Below are 17,953 nucleotides of genomic sequence, written 5' to 3'. Positions count from 1 at the left end.
ACTGGCTTTCACTTTGTAATACTACAATCTGGAAAATATTCTAAACCCTGATAATTTAAATCAGATTATTTAAGAAACTTGCACCAATGAGACAATGTAAAATTCAAAGGATTAGAAATAATTTAAGACTTACAATGCATAATGGGAAGAAGAAAGGCATACTTCCTTTTAAAGAAGAGGAATAAAGATTCAAATACAATTTAAAAAAATACATTAAATTTAAAAAGCAGCCTGTGTATTATTTAATAAGCAATTATATTGACATATGGTTTATGTTAACACAAAAAAGCCTTAGGTTACTCTGCAAATAAGGGAAAAATAAAATTTGAAAGAACAATTCCAAGAATTACTGAGAGAAACTGGAATAAATATGATCCTAATAAAAATTACACTGAACAATAAGAACAGAGAAGAAAAAGTAGCCAAGAATGTATATTTAATTTTAATGTTTTCTGATAAGGAGATATGGTTCAAGACAGATTTCCTGGGGGAGTTCCTTAACTGAAGACCTATCACGGCAAAGGACATAACTTGCCAACCTAAGATGTGATGCTGAAATTCCTAAAATGTGCTGTGGGGGTGGTGATATCTGTCAAGATGATGTTTGTGGAGGAGTTTTTGAAAATAGCCAGGATCTAAACCATTAAGAATTTAAAAATTAAGGCAGCAAACTTTAAAATCAAACAGCTACTTCATAGCAGATTAAGTAAATGAGCGAAGGTACTTGCTCAAGACAGGATGAGAGTGTGTCACTGCATTCTGAACAGGCTGCAAGTGACAGAGCTGAGCTGCTGGAAGCCTTTCTGGGAGAGAATTACAATAATCCTCTCCATCAAAAGGGCATGTGCTGCTGCTATGAGGTCATCACAGGATAAATAAGGGCACTGTCTGCATCAAGCACACCACTAAAAAGACATTTTTCAATCTCATTCACTGCAGAAATCTCCACAGAGAAGAGGGGGATGAACTGGATATGAAATTTTTACTACAATTTCTTACTGCTCTCAAATCCCCAAATCAGACTGTAGTGACGTGTAAAAGGAGAGAGAAATCTCCTAAAGAAAACAAATACATGCTGGTAGGATTTGTCCTTTTGCTGCGGCCAAGGCAGAGATAGCTGATAATACTGCCTATGTGAAGAGTTACATTTGTGGAATCCTTTGTGTGACAGTCACCCAGCTCCTTATTGCTCAAACTGGGACAAAGTTTTTGATGTTTAACATTCCCACAACACCCACCATGACTTCATGACATGGTTTTGGTGTCTGCCAAACTAACCTTGAATGTCAGCACTGCTTTGCAGGAGCATAAAATATTTTATTATTAGTCTGATAGCCTGCGCCACAAAATAGTTGGTTTATCACAGAATCCCAGAATACTTAAGGTTGGAAGGGACGTCTGGAGATCGTCTAGTTCAACTCCCTCATGCAAGCAAATGAATTAGCATTTGGAATATAAAGTACTTTATTTCCTCATGCTTGGGCAAACTAAGATTTTCTTGCATTTACACATGTTGAATTGGCCTGTAAACTGAAAAATGTATTGTAAGTAACAATACACAAAACCTCCTTGTGTTCATAAATCACAAAAAATTTAAATAAGCATATAATGAAAATGCCAGTGGGTTTGGTTCATCAAACTAAATTAAGGTAAGAAAATGATTACGTGCATTTTTAAAACATTTTTGTAACAGTTACATTTTGAAAGCACATCAGATTATTCACATTATCCATGAATTAAAAGTATTAAAAATTAAGCACTTATCAGCCCCCAAATAACAGTAAGTAACTTTCTTAAAAGAGAAAGCTTATGTGATAGATACAGTTTATGAAACTTCTGGTAGCATGATTATTAAAAGTAACAGCTTGTACCCCTGTAGCCTGACTAAATTTGAAAGAAAGTTCATAATGGAGGGGGGGAATTAGCTGGTGAACTTATGTCAACTATAGCAGTAGCCTTCATGAATAATTCAATATCTGCCCCATCCCCTCTATGTCTCAACAGACTAACAGCTGCAGCTCTCAAATGACAAGTGCTATTTTTTCGGAAGCTTCTGAAAATAGTAGACTGATTATAAAATAATGTATATAATAAAATTTTCTCTCGCTGCTTTTCACTTATAACCTACAGACGCTGGTGAAGTTTTACAGCAAAAGTAGGAATTTTCAAATGGAATTTTTGGAGTCATGCAGCAGGTCTAGAGAATAATGGGAAAAGAATTCAGGTCTTCTACTAAAAATTTGGTCCTTTATCTTAACACAACTACACAATATACCCAGATTACTGCGTTCCTTAAACCTCATTTAGAGCAGCTTTGTACATGTGTAGGCTACAAAATTACGCTTTCATAAGATGTACCTTTGCCATGGCTTCATGCAGATGGGAAGAAACTTTCTGGTCTGAGGTTTTAGTGTCTAATGTTTTCTGTGATGTGTTGTGTGAAAATGTCACACTTAAGGATGCCAGAAAATACAACATGTTTGGTGAATATTCTGATGTGGAAAAGAGTTTCTCTTGAGTTAGAAAGACTTCGGTAAATGGGAGAAGATGCTGAAGGAGATAGCAACACAAGTTTCCTTGTGCAACTAACAGCCTGTCCCACTTGTCCAGTTTAGGAAGAGGCTTTCATAGAATGTCTTCTCATAGAATGTCTTCTCACACTTCAACAATTCAGAATAGAGGCTGTATAAATCTGCTTTTTTTTTTTTTTTCTTATTAAGCAAGATAGGCAAAGAAACCAAAATCAGATAAATTCTACTCACTCAGAAAAAGACCTTTTACAGTCACCAGGCCTTACTGCTTAAAGGAATAGATCTCTCAGAGAAGTAGTTTGTGTAAACAAGTTGACTATTTTTCAGTGTTATTATGTAACAGTGTGTATTAAAGGAAGGAAAATATTAGCTCAATGTAATGCTGAAATAGCTAAAATTTTCTGATTTACTGAGAAGCTGTTGTATGCAGCAATTGTGACTGAAAGCTGTAGTGGAAAAAATCTTTTTGATGACACAAACTTGATGCTTTCCCTTTTTTTTTTTTTTAACAAATATATAAATTATATATAATTTTAAAATGATATATATTATATATAATTTAAAAATACAGAATATTTCTGCCCGTAACCCAGCTTCTGCTTGTAGGAAGCGTGTTGTATGCACAAGAGACGAAAAACCCCTTGCCTTGCATGCCCTATAAAGATAAACACAATAAAAATTAAGAAAATATTGAAGATTTGAAAGTGTTCATGTTGCCAAGGGACTATCTGCTCCTTAAACATCTGCTTTGCCTTCTTGTATTGAACTGTTTCTCTTCTCAGCTCCAGAAATGTCCTGCCTCTTCTTGTTCAACAAAATGTCAGGATCTTTCAGTGCTTGAATTGCCCAGTGGGTCTGGTATAGGCCTTACTTTAAGTGGGGTGCAAATTATTTAACTGAGCATTTGAATAAGAGCTTTCATGGCTTGAATTTTTTTTGGAATCAGAGTTCTATGTCTTACTGCTGACTTGTCATTGAAAGTGAAAGAAAGTGGAGTTATACAGCAGATTGCAGTTTAAATTGCTATTTCTAACATACTGAAGAGAGAGGTTTCATTCTATCACATCAAATGTATATTTTCTACACAACAGAATCTACATAATCAGGAAGATATAATATACTTTATGTTTTCACCTACTTACATTTCATATTTTCAAACAAACTAAAGCGGAATTATAAGGCCTTGAAAACAACAAAGCTCTCTGTCCATTCATATTTTTACATTTTTTAGATAACAGAAATAAAAAACTGAAACAGTTATGGAGATAGTGTATTTGAAGGCTTAATGACACTGCCAATGAAAATAAAAAATAAAATGTTATTAGATAGCTTTGTCAATTAAGCTCAATTTAAGGTAATTTAGAAGGGTTACCACCAAAGAACTGCTTTGTCCTCAGTCATATTAACACTGTCAACATGTTTAAATTTTCTGAATAATGCAAAAAAGTACACTAGAAATTACAGTACTTTTCTTCAAAATGATAAATTTATAATTAAAGCACTGTCTGTATTTTTGCCAAGGACAAATTGTAACAGAAACAGAGGCCATAATAGAATTGACCATATAATTTATTACTGACATTTTCATATATTGAGTATTGTGATGGGATTAAAAATTACTCATTTTTAAGGTATCTCTTGCACTGCATAGATGCAGTTCTGAGATTCTGAGACCAGCTTCTGAGATTTAAGCAGGTGGAGTGCGACTGTATACCACAGCAAAGTCTGTATGCCTTGTAAGAGTCAGTGGTCAGCCCTGTCTCCATCCAGACAGTCCCCTTCCCTCTTATACTGTGGATAAGTATAATTTTTTCTTAAGTTATGTGTTTCTCCTGCATCTGGGGGCAAACAGATTTAAAAAAGGATATGTGTATTTTTATAGGGAAAAAAATTCCCCGTACAAACAGTGCTTTCAGAAGGGCTGTACTAGCCCAAACTATCATTACTGGTGAAGAACCCAGCTCTATGAATAATACATTTTTGAGGCCAGCTCACATCACAAAAATAGGCTGTTTCTGCTCATGAAAAGTGCACATCTAGCCTGACACAGGTAAAAAATCTGCTTCGGTCAACTAGAGAGGGTGATTCTCCTCCCATTGGAAACATGCTATTGGCAAGGCACTGGAAAGTATTTTCAAGGGAAAAAGCCCCAACTATCCTACTTTGTAAACAGCAAGAAAATGTAATCTTATAACATTAATTTTATCCTAATTTTCCAGTGTATAATCATACATAAAACTGATACCTTTAATGATATCTGCAAGTTATTTATGTTACTATTCAAGTGTAAGATGGAAATATGTACAAGATTTACTGACCTATTCTATATATTGTTTTACCTGAAGATATGCAATACTATCACTTAAGTATCAATATTTATTTTTGAAACATTACTGGGAGTCTGAAAATGCTAGTGCCTATTCAGCAGTGGTGAAAATAAATGGAATACAAAGCTAAGTGCTCTATTTTATGTAAACTAAAATCCGAAGCACCTATGAAAAAGCAGCTCTCAGCCTATTGTTTTTCTGCTAATTTTACCAGTTTTCTTACAGTTTTTAGTTGTTTCTTTGTTTGTTTTTCCATGGAAAATGATCAGCTGTGTAAAATGAAGAAAAAACTGAAACATCCTCTTTATTTCATCTTCTTACTTGCAAAGCATCTATGGCTAAGATCAGCACTGATGTCTGAAACAGAATCTGAAACTGCTTAATGTATAGAACAGAGTTCTATATAGTAGGTCTTCAGCTTTGGAATTTATCATCTAATTTGTCCAGTCTGGAAGTGTATAAATTTCATCTTTTTTATCACATCAGATTCCAAGTAAGATCATGAAATACCAGGCAAACGGTTTTGAGATTCTGGCACTTAGCATTTAGATCTAAAAGCAATATATTGCTATGCTAGCTGCAGTTCCTTTTGTTTTTGTTTTTATTTTTGGGGGGAGGGTGTTTGGGTTTTTTTTGTTTGCTTGTTTGTTTTGGCTTTTTTTTTAACAAAGGTAGCATAATCAATATGCTTAAATTTAAAACAGAGTGGTTTTAAAAAAATGAAGTTTGACAGGTGATATAATGAGAAAGTGTTGCATTCTACACTCTTTCATTTGGTCTTTGCCATCTTTCTTGACACTTCAGAGAAGAATCAATTCTTGTGACAAATACCAGGATATAAGTTCTAGTCTTTTACAAATGTATTAAATTACTCCTTTCACTTCTTGTTGCCCAAACAACTAATAAGTGTGTTGTAATCAGGGTCTTAAAAGGGTAATAGATAAGTGGTAATGATATTTGTTGAGTTGAACCGAGCCTAGTAATCAAGGCATAGAGGTAGCAAATGAAATCATCTAAGGATCTTATTTTCTCTGTCTTCTTTTTACATTACGTGTCATAACTGATACACCGATAGTATTTGTCTCCTAGAAATGCCCATATTACAAATCGCATCCTAAAGTAATTTTAGGACTAATTAAAAAGTTGACATTAATTCCAGAAACATTAAAGGTCTAGCTTGTAATAGACCCCCGCAAAATACAAAAATGTTCACCTCAAAAAACATGAAAAAAATTAAAAATATTATAATGAAAAACTGGGTTACAGTCATCTTCTAATTCACCCTGTCTATAAAATCAAGAGAAATTATGTTTGGTATTCTTACATTTATTTTTTTGATACTGGCATACACCAACATATATAAAAGCACATACGAAGAACCCACTAAAAAATACTGTATTTCTAACCCATAATACAGAGGATTTCAAGTCTAGAACAATAGAAGAAAGTCTTTCACTTTATGTAGCAACTGTATATATGTGAAGAAAGAACACCATGTGATTATGGACTGATTATTTTTCTGAGGTCTAACTGTGAAGAGACATTTTGACAGTTTTATTTACAGTTTAAGGCATACCCAGCAGCATGTAATCATAGTTTGAAAACCATATATATTTGTATAAAAAGCACACACACATATACAGAGAAATGTATGTACGTATAAATATATGTACATATTCATAAGAAACAATTTTACAAAAAACCCACAAGCCTAGTTAACACGTCAGTCTGCCATTGTAGCATAGTTCCAGGTAGCCTTTTTAGCATAATACCCTATTAATGGCACAAAACCAAACACCTATGTGAGGGACAACAGCGTGAATTGAGAGTCGTAAGAATATTAAAGGCATTTCCCAAAATGAAATAGTGTTTAAAAATATGTCCTGAAAATACAGATAAACTTTCTTTAAATATATTTAATTTGTGTTAATGTATATATATATAGCTATTTCAAAGCCAGCCAAGGCACTAGACTCACTACACTAGTTGTCATGTTGGGGAATTAATGGAGATTCTAGCTGTTGAAGATTTTTTTTCCCTTAGCTGTAGAGTAAAAAAAATGAAGCCAGAGCCATCAACCCATCCAAACAAAGTACAGTTCAAAGAGAAAATTTAGATCAAAATAAAAGAATTACAGACAACATCAGCTTGTAAAGCAAATTCTGTTTTTTAATAAACATGTAGAGTGCCCATACACATTTAACATTAGCGGGTTTTTAATGGCTTAGGCTGTAAGCTTAGTAGCCCAGTGTGGAAAGTGCTGTTGTCATCCCTGCTTTCGTTGGGATAGAGGTAGAAAGCAGCAAAGAAGGAACACAAAATTTGAGCTATTGATTAATTTTGTCTTTGGTGAAGACAATGGGAACACCCCGGCATCTAATAAATAGTATTTGTTTGGTTAGATACTTTCCATAAAGTTTTATTACTTACACCAAGTCTTACTGAACACTGAGAAGAACAGCAAGACATTTGTAATAGTAAAAAATCTTCATTTCTTTTCATCTACCATCTTTTTTATTATCCTGTTTGTTCATGCTGTTAAGTCCAAAGGTAGAGCTGCTCATTAATGTGTGTTTGCAAAGCATCATGCACAATAGGCCCTAATCTCTGTTAGGACCTGTTACCACAATATCACAATAAGTGATAACATTAAGGTTTAGAGCTTTTTTTCTGTAGGCAATGAAGTAAAAAAATTCATTTTTTGATTTGTTTCTACTCAGCCTCTTACTGAATAGAACTTTGCATGAGAAGGAGCACACATCTCCTTATACAAAATCCTTTTCTATAATTCACATATATCCAGGATACTTAAGAGTCCCCATCTTTGGATGATCAGGATTATTTATAAATTGGAAAATTTGTATTTATATTATAAAATTTAAAGGAAATACTATAATATTTTCTAAAATAGTTGGGAATAGCACATGTATTCCAGAATGACCAGAATTACTGCCACCACTTGAAATTAGGTCTGTCAACATTCTGTGGTGATTTTATACATTCGTATTATTGGCAAATTTTAATTTTACTAAATAGGAATTTAAAAAGAAAGCTAAGATGTTAAACAAACACTCTGTTTAACCCAATGCAAAGTAGTCCGGATAAAATCCTATGACTGGACAATATGTAAAAAACCCCAAAAAGAATTAATTTCTTCTCAGTTACTTAGAAAAGAGAATCCTGTATAAGTGACTATGGCAGCATGTTCTGCCACATTTTTTTCATAAACTGAGTCCTGTCAATGACAGCAAAACAGATTGTGTGCATCTGCTGGGAATGAGCCAGATGACAGTGGAAGAAACACACATGGATACCTTGGCACAACTACTAAAGAAGTAGAAGAACGGACAGAAAGAAGTAGAAAGCTCTGAACTTTAATTAAAATGGATTTCTAGCAAAAGTGAAGTTATCTAAGAGTCTGTTGCTTTGCTTTAGACTGTAATTCTCTAAAAGTCACTACATATTTATAGTCTACATTGCCTTGTTTACTCCCTATGGTACTTATATGGACACTGTTACAGCAGTGTCTGTGTCCCACAGAATTTGTCTCATAGAAATATCACCTCATTCTACAGACAGGGAATTGATGCATGAGCAAAGTGAAATCTTCACAGTGATATAAAAGGGGTTCTGGAAGAATTAATTCCACACGGCCTAAATCCAGGCTGCCATTGTAGATGCTAGAATATCCTACCTCTGCTTAGTTGTGCTCTCAGACAAAAGTAGCATTATACCTAAAATTGATACTAAGCAAATTGCCTGCTAGTACTCTAGCATTACAGGACTAGAGTGTCTGACCATATGAATTAGCATAAATGGTGATTGAGTCAGCTTTGCTCTTGCTGCTTGCATCTTCTCAAGTTTCACTCGAATATATGGATTGAGAATCCAAGATGGCCCTAAAAAGGATCACTGAGCTACAGTTGTCAGTACAGAACTGGCAACAAAAATAGGAGAACCTGATCTTCACTAATGGTTAAAAGTATTCCCCAGCTCTTGACTCATCATGGCACCAGAACAGCATGCTCCCTCCCTCCCTCCCTTCTCCCTCCCTCCCTCCCTCCCTCCCTCCCTTCTCCCTCCCTCCCTCCCTCCCTCCCTTCCTTCCTTCCTTCCTTCCTTCCTTCCTTCCTTCCTTCCTTCCTTCCTTCCTTCCTTCCTTCCTTCCTTCCTTCCTTCCTTCCTTCCTTCCTTCCTTCCTTCCGAATTCCTTCCGAATTCCTTCCTTCCTTCCTTCCTTCCTTCCTTCCTTCCTTCCTTCCTTCCGAATTCCTTCCTTCCTTCCTTCCTTCCAAATTCCTTCCTTCCGAATTCCTTCCTTCCTTCCGAATTCCTTCCGAATTCCTTCCTTCCTTCCTTCCTTCCTTCCTTCCTTCCGAATTCCTTCCTTCCTTCCTTCCTTCCTTCCTTCCGAATTCCTTCCTTCCTTCCTTCCTTCCTTCCTTCCTTCCTTCCTTCCTTCCTTCCTTCCTTCCTTCCTTCCTTCCTTCCTTCCTTCCTTCCTTCCTTCCTTCCTTCCTTCCTTCCTTCCTTCCTTCCTTCCTTCCTTCCTTCCTTCCTTCCTTCCGAATTCCTTCCTTCCGAATTCCTTCCTTCCTTCCTTCCTTCCTTCCTTCCTTCCTTCCTTCCTTCCTTCCTTCCTTCCTTCCTTCCTTCCTTCCTTCCTTCCGAATTCCTTCCTTCCTTCCTTCCTTCCTTCCTTCCTTCCTTCCTTCCTTCCTTCCTTCCTTCCTTCCTTCCTAATTCCTTCCGAATTCCTTCCTTCCTTCCTTCCGAATTCCTTCCTTCCTTCCGAATTCCTTCCTTCCGAATTCCTTCCTTCCTTCCTTCCGAATTCCTTCCTTCCGAATTCCTTCCTTCCTTCCTTCCTTCCGAATTCCTTCCTTCCGAATTCCTTCCTTCCGAATTCCTTCCTTCCTTCCGAATTCCTTCCTTCCTTCCGAATTCCTTCCTTCCTTCCTTCCGAATTCCTTCCGAATTCCTTCCTTCCTTCCTTCCTTCCTTCCTTCCTTCCGAATTCCTTCCTTCCTTCCGAATTCCTTCCTTCCGAATTCCTTCCTTCCGAATTCCTTCCCAATTCCTTCCGAATTCCTTCCTTCCTTCCTTCTGAATTCCTTCCTTCCTTCCTTCCTTCCTTCCTTCCTTCCTTCCTTCCTTCCTTCCTTCCTTCCTTCCTTCCTTCCTTCCTTCCTTCCTTCCTTCCTTCCTTCCTTCCTTCCTTCCTTCCTTCCTTCCTTCCTTCCTTCCTTCCTTCCTTCCTTCCTTCCTTCCTTCCTTCCTTCCTTCCTTCCTTCCGAATTCCTTCCTTCCTTCCGAATTCCTTCCTTCCGAATTCCTTCCTTCCGAATTCCTTCCTTCCGAATTCCTTCCTTCCTTCCGATTTCCTTCCGAATTCCTTCCGAATTCCTAATTCCTTCCTTCCGATTTCCTTCCGAATTCCTTCCGAATTCCTAATTCCTTCCTTCCAAATTCCTTCCTTCCAAAGAAAATAGTGTTCCAGTAACAAGAACGTACTAACACTTCTGAATTTTGCTCTGATGTTTTACACACTATTTTGTCTTATACATCAGGAATAAAATGGGACTGCCAATTGAGTAAAGACTAATACAGCATCTAATGTTCTGAGCACCTCAAGTAATGTGAAACATCTGGAATTCTCATGAGGCCAGCAGTCTCAGTATACATACTGTATATGTATACCATATACAGTGATTATTTGGTATTCTGCCAGTACTTCAGAATAACATTAGAAAAATGGAATGATTTGGACTTTATAAAACTCATACAGATCATTACATAATATAATTAACATCCAGCGGACAGAAGCTGAAGTATACTCTCCTAATTAGAGAAGAGCTCTAGAACAGCATAAAATGTACCTTCACATTCCATCTCTTTTCAGGATGTGTGAATGGCAAGCCTACATACGCAGACTTTAACCCACAAGGATGACTTAGAAAACTGCTTAAGTCTGCTTATAATGTTCTTGATCAAAGAAGTGGTAGATCTTTATACATTCTTCCCAAGGTGGTCCAGAAGAGAAGATAAGAAGATCTTCTTTTGAAATGTTCTATTCAAATGGTATCTTTGTTTCTAATGAGTCTGGAAAAAGAGTCAGAGTGGAACTGAGAAAAAGAGGTGGATATTAATTAATAGCATGAAGTCTGTATATAAAGCAGTTTTTAGTAGGCCATTGAGTCAGTGAAGTTATGTTCGAATACATGAGCAAAGGACATAGTGCCATGTATTTACTTATATCTTAAATACTTTTACATAAATATATTATATGTGGATGTAAGTTCTCTTCGTATTTCTGAAATCAGAAGTTCCAAATTATAGTAAAAGAAAAGGAAACAGCAGCATGCTTTTATAACTTATGAGCTGCTTCATAATCTTGGATAAATACTAGTCAAGGCAGAATATCAGCGTAACTTTTTAACCAGAGTTGTTATTCTTCATTAATTCAAGCACAATAATGTGGTCAGGAAATTAGCTTTGGACTCACACCCACACATTCAACAGGCACATTAACTACACAAGAAACTGGCTGAAAGGGCATGCATGCTAGGCCACAAGGTCTTTCCTAAAGGACCACCCAAACTCTGCTGAAGATGAGAGAGAACATGCAAAAAATGGTTATTTTTTAACTACTTTTTCTCATATAGGTTTATTAAACACTCCTAGGTAGACTGAGAGATTTATCACACTCTGAAGCTGTACTTCCTGTCTCAGCCAACCCATAATCAATCCATTTCTCACTTACAGCATGCTCACTGTCCTCATATTCAAACACCTCTTCATGTTTCTAACTCCTATCCTAGATTTCAGAGCCTCATTAGGCATGGTATATCTCTGTTCAAAAACAAACTCAAATGGAAGAATGAGGTCACTAAAAATTATGAAATACTATCACAGAGGTGATTAAAATCTAGTTTTACATATTTAGATGAATGGACTTGCAAATTTAAAGATAAAATCAAAAGAACTTTTTTCTTATACATTGTACTTTATAAAGTAAAACTTTTCAGACAATGCAACAGCAAAAATGGCATGGAATTTGTTGTTTAAACTAGTTTAAAGCTATATTACAGACTAGAAACACAGAAAGGCTTGCATTTTTTAGTAAGAGAGATAAAAGAGAACAAGAGACTTAAACAATAGGTAAGGAACTATGACATTCCAGGGAAACATGACTCAGTTACAGTCCTTCATTCAATTACTATTTCATTATCTATACAAAAATGTAATGGCCTGACATTTGGAAGCAGAGAGTAGCTTTCACCCAGAATATTCTACCACCAGTGGAAGACAGAATTTGCCATTAACTGCTCTATATTAAGGTTAGGAAGTCTTTCCAGTCAGATTTCTCAATTCTTGAATTTCTGCTGTAAAAATTAAACTAGTGTTTATAAAGGACTTACAGACTTAATCTAGGGTTGTGGATTCTGGTAGACAACAGGACACAGCAAAGTAAAACCTAAATTCCCCTTTTAGGTGTTGCCCTAAGTCCTCTCTAATTTTTTTAGTAAGTCCCAGCACAAATTTAAGGTTCTAATAAAGTTGATTATTTCATTCAACTGAGGCATTGCATAATGAACTTGCACCAAAAAAAAAAGTATGCAGTTCCAATTAAAATTTACATTTAGGGCTTCTGATTCCCTTCTCTTATACTGTATATATTAAGCTGTTGTTCACTTCTGCGCTTCACTTGCAATTTTTTTACCTCACATCTGTTGCCTCAAATAAAGTTCATGTATCTCTTGGGAGATGATAATTACTGAATTGTACATTAAGAATAAACATAAATTTTTTAAATGCTCCCATTATTTTTAGGTTTTGGAATTCATACTGAAGGATTCTCCTCCCTGGTCTTAGAAATTGTAACCAATGGGTTACATGTGGTGCTGGCAATTATTACATTCAAGAAATTTGTTCAAAATTTGGAGCACACTTTGGAACAGAATGTGCCTTATGTTCACTTTTTCAGTAGAAAACCTGTATTTTAGTTTTAGATATCTAGTTTAGATCATGAGATATTCAAAATGGTCTTTGTGAATGGACATAATAGTGGGTATTGATTTAACTATTCTGCATATAAGAATAGGATTTAGACCAACATATGAAAATAGAATGGTGATGATTCTTTCTTTCACAAATTATCATCATCAGAATCTCACAAAACGATATGTCTTTAGATTCCTTGTGATCTTAAAGAGGCCTTTTTGATATATCCACATTATATTTTGAATTTATAGCTATCAAGCATGGGACCTGTATTTTTAGATGATATTTAACTCACAGGGCAATTTTCTGATCCATTAGTGAAACAATTTTCTCTTTCTGATCACATCTGGAAAACAATAAAGCAAGAAGAGAGAATGAATACTTTCTTCCTGACTATTCTTAAAATTACTTTTTATCCGAAATCTGTAGAAGCATTACTCAGTGGCCCATTGGAGTATTCAAATAAGTAGTGGTCTCATGACAGGTTTGCTTGTAATCATATACATTTTTATGTATATAAAAATGTTAGAACAGAGTGCTACTGTTTTACACTAGTGACTTCTAGAGACTTGTAACAGAAAGCAGCTCAAGAAAATCACCATTTGTCCAGATATGCGACAAGTACTGCTCCTAAAACCAGACCAGAATATCTTTCTTTTTATGTCATGTCTCTTTGCGGCATAAGATATTGCTTCATACTGTTATTTATTGACAAAAAAAAGTAAAATAAAAAACACGCCCTGCCTCCATTGAGAAATCCTTGCCCTGTCAGTTATGTATATTATTATGCGATTAGGAACATGGGGAAGAAATCCTAATAGCTTTAGAATTGTGATGCAAAATTAGTAATTTTTCTATTGCTTGCTTTGTATCTGTCATAGGATTTACATTATGCCTATCACTACTGTATCACCCCTTACACAATTTTAAAAAATATGAAATTCCAGAAAAGATAGCACCCAGGAAGGATGCTTTCTAGATGACTATTTTGCAGGTCACCACTGAATGTAATACTAAGCCTGTGACAATTTCTACTGGAAGCATAACTGAACTAAATGCAAGGTTCTGGATGAGGATTTAAGTACTGAAACATGTACTGAAAATAGATTCTCATTTCACTTTGTCAATAACAATTTTTGGAAAACCCACAAAAATATTAGTCCCACTTGCATGCCAATATTACAGGATATGTAGAATATTCTTCTGTTTCTATCCTACGCATAATCTTTTTTACTGCAGCATCAAAAATAAAATAGAAACACCAGATCCTATTGTTTTCCTTGTGAAGATATGCAAATTTCTACCTACCCAGGATACAGGTACAACTGTGGGAAGTTCTGCTTCAATTAGGTAGCTTGCCAATCATTTAATCATGTTTTAAGGATAAACTGAAAATCTATTTTCTACTTAACACACATTTTAAATGTAAATCCATATTATTTCCAATTGCTAACCATTCATCATAGAGCTAAGAGTACTAGTAATCCACCTAACCTAGGCTGTATTTTTTTAAATGTGTATACTCAAGAGCATGAATGAAATTTGTTTTAGTTTTAAATGACCATACCAGTTCATAGGCTCTTACCAACATTTATGGTCATATTTATAATTTCTAAAATTTGTATATATGTGTTTTGGATAAAGTTATACATTTTGTATGCCACTGCATGGATGCATTTTCTGGCCCAGTATTCTGAAATAAAAAAATGTGTCATGAAGAAGTTTAGTAAGTACGCAAATTCACACTTATTTCATAGATTGCACTGGGGTCTTAACACAGAATTTTTCTCATTCCTCTGCTATATCAGTTCCTTGTCTCCATCACAACACATAAACAAGATGAAGGAAAAACAGATGATTTCTCCAAGACTGTCGGTAAAACAGGTTCTCATCAAATACTGTTCAAAAGATCATTCCTTACAACTATACGATTTATTTCAATCAACAGTCATTAAGACCACTGCCCTATGTCTACAACAGTTAAAGATTATTCACAGCAAGATTAATTAAATACACTTCAACAGGAATTTTTAATGAAAAAATTGTCCAAGATTAATGTTTTAAGTTTGGCTATCATGTGTTGTCCACTCTCCTCCATTTATAACCCATCTTACCAAATAGACCATATCCACATTCCTCTTAATCTTGCTAAAGGCCTTCTTCTTTTGCAGTTCTCCCACTTATCATACTCAGTATAGGCAGAAACACATTCAGGACACAGATAGACAGACATAAAGCAGCCCTGAGGCTAAGTCTAGAGAACATACTGTCTCCTGCTGGTTTCACAGAATATTCCCAGACCGTATTAACATTTTTTATAGTAGTTGCCTAGGCATTCCCATGGGATATGGCAATCAGAGGGGAATTCTTGGCAGTAGAAGTCTGAAGCTAAATGCCAGTCTGAAGGGGATATATGGGCCAGCATTATAGGATGGTCACAGAACCTCAGTGTCCTGTTGTTTCTCTGCAATGTCCTCCTCTCCTAGCTCCCATCTTTAGGGACAACTTTTTCCATGAAGTCCATATTGAATTTTTAAATGAAAAGTCCTGCAGTCAAGCTTCTTACAGTGTGAACATCTTCTGAAACACTACAATTTCTCTGATGATTTAACAATATCTACCCTATGTGGTTAAAAGAATGCACAACTTTTTCAAATATAATGTCATACCAAAATATATTTTTCACTAGGGGGAAGAATTTATTCAAAACCACATAAATAGCACATGCTACTGTGTTACTTGTTTTTTTATACTGCTAAAATTAATGTACCACGTGGACAACGTTCTGCACTTTGTGGACTTGTGCAGATGTGTTTTATAAACAATTTCACAATCCTCCCTTCTTGCCCTTTGTACATACTTTGCTAACAGTTATTGATTGACAACTTAAAAGTAAATAGTGAAATTTAACTGAGCATGGTTTCCACAAGTGGCATGCACCCTATACCTATAAAAGCAAACATAAATAATGTTGTTTCTAATTCAGTTCAATTACATCTTTTGATTACAGTATAAGAAATAAAAGATGGTAATATTTAAAGTGAATTCCTGCACTGGTATTTGGTTAATAATTATTATAAACATCACCTAATCAATTACATAGTTGAAGAAAATAGAGTAAGATAAGACTTGTTAGATTTGAATCTAAGTTTTGTATCAGCTTATAACCTGGGAAAAGCAGACAGAGTAGCTTTATACCATCTGCTCAATTCTGTCCTTAATCTGTGGGCTGCCTTATGGTTAACTCAAACGAAGGCAGCAGATACTGACTGACTTTCCAGGACCAACTGTACTGGCCAAGATCTCTGGAGCTCTCTTCACTCAAAGTCTTGCAGGCTTCCAATATCGGGGAAGGTGCCAGAAGGCAGAAATAAGTACATCTACCCTGCTGGAGCAGGTAACTGCTAAAGCACCTGTTTGGAAGATTACAAAAGGAGCATAGTCTATCAGACCTCACTGGTGTGATTACTGAATCCATATTGTCACAGAGTATATTACAGTGTTAAAATAATTCTCAGACAATTTGTCCAGAACTTGTTCTAAGTCAGATAACACACATGTAGGCTTTCCTAGGACATATTTCTGCAATCTAAATGTTCAGTTGTTTTAAAAAAAAAAAAAAAAAAAAGGCTGGGTGGGGTTCTCTTTGGCAAAATTTCAGAGTATCAGTCCTATAATTGAAATGACTCAAAGATTTTTTTTCGTTATGCTTCCCTCTATTTTTCTTCCACATTTGCTTTCTCTTTACAATGGAAGTTGCAATGTAGCTATATCAGAAAATTATATCAATAGCATGTTAGCTTTCCTGGCAGAATACCAGGTGTCATTTGCATACTTTGAAACACTTTCAAGATGCGAGAAAGTTTAAAGGCTAGGCTTCTATGTGATGTTTCTTGGGTTAAATAAATGACTGATCTCAAAAAGATCTCTTTGCACTTTAAAACTACTGGGAGAAAAAATTTATATTAACAGGGCTGATGGCAAAACACAATCCTAAAATATGCGTTTTTTAAATATTCTAAAATTAAATACTAATTCCCAAGATCTGCATATATAGATTTAACTCTCTGCATTCAGTCATAATCTTTCTGTAAGCAGGCCCCTAAATTTACCATATGTACATTGAGAAGAACACATAAATTTTTATGACCCATATTAATGCTTAAACTTTGATTTTTTAATTGCAAACTGACTTGACTTTGCTTTAAAATGTCCTGAATAGAGTAAGTACCAAGGAATTTCATTGCTTTTCTTGAAAGTCTTAGAATAATGGCTTTATTTCCAATTCAATTTTCATTAACTTGATCTCATACTTTAGATAAAACTGTGCCACTAAATTGTGCCAAAGTATGCTCAGACTTGGCTGCTTCTTTATCATTAGAAGAGCATACCCGACAGATCCAATATAGAGCTGAGGTCCATAGGTTTTGTTTGGCACAATGATGCTAACTAACTTTTTGAAAATTAAACTCTCCTATAAAATAAAAGGTAAAATATTCTACTGTTGTATGATAGACAATGTGGTTTTTTGTGGCATTCAGGAGTTACATGACCAGACTGCTGTTGTAAGAAAAGGACACTGTCTTTACTACTTCAAGATCCAACTCAGTATTTTATGCACATGAATCCTTTATCAGAAGTACTGATAATCCATCCATACATACAAAAGAGCAAGGTGTACCTGTTGTGAATTTGAAAACTGTCTTAATACAGTTTTCTTGCTTATTCAACAGTAAAATAATCAGGAACAGCTACAAAATATGATAACTATTCTTTGAGGACTGTAGTCAGTGTGTATGTCTTGGCCAGTGTTTTTTGTCTTGTGGCTGTGAGGTCCCTTAGTATATTTCAAACGTTTCTATAACTGCATTAATTGCCTACTTTGAAGGGCTTGCTTTTCAAAGCATTATTCTAGCAAATCTTTAAAATTACCATTTGAGATTAATAAGACATTGTTGACAAATTTGTTTAATGTACATAGGAAACAAAAGGAAAAAAAGAAAATGTACTCTATATAACTTAAACATTTCAAAACACAGCTAGGCAAAGCTATAATGAAAGAAACTAAAAATGTACCTTCAGTATGCATTA

At 35.2% G+C, this 17,953-nt stretch overlaps 1 protein-coding gene across 11 annotated transcripts in view; it reads right to left on the bottom strand.

Annotated features, from left to right (window-relative positions):
- Positions 1–17,953, bottom strand: part of MEF2C (myocyte enhancer factor 2C) — a 135,905-nt gene that overhangs the window by 99,437 nt on the left and 18,515 nt on the right. For 2 of the 11 annotated variants that reach the window (XM_082301757.1, XM_082301758.1), the window contains exons 3-4: positions 13,158–13,208; positions 10,738–10,960 (exon numbers count right to left, since the gene is read on the bottom strand). The exons of 5 other annotated variants lie outside the window; for them this stretch is intronic. The gene's annotated coding sequence lies outside the window, so the exon portion shown is untranslated. Of the gene's footprint in view, positions 1–10,737; positions 10,984–13,157; positions 13,209–17,953 lie in introns of all 11 variants that reach the window. 4 more of the 11 variants (XM_082301760.1, XM_082301763.1, XM_082301759.1 and 1 more) reach the window with 3 other exon arrangements.

This window comes from Coloeus monedula (assembly GCF_965178545.1).
Source record: "Coloeus monedula genome assembly, chromosome: Z".
Classification (NCBI taxonomy): domain Eukaryota; kingdom Metazoa; phylum Chordata; class Aves; order Passeriformes; family Corvidae; genus Coloeus; species Coloeus monedula.
Note: the sequence above shows the minus strand (reverse complement) of the source record. Positions and strands in the feature narration are given on the sequence as shown.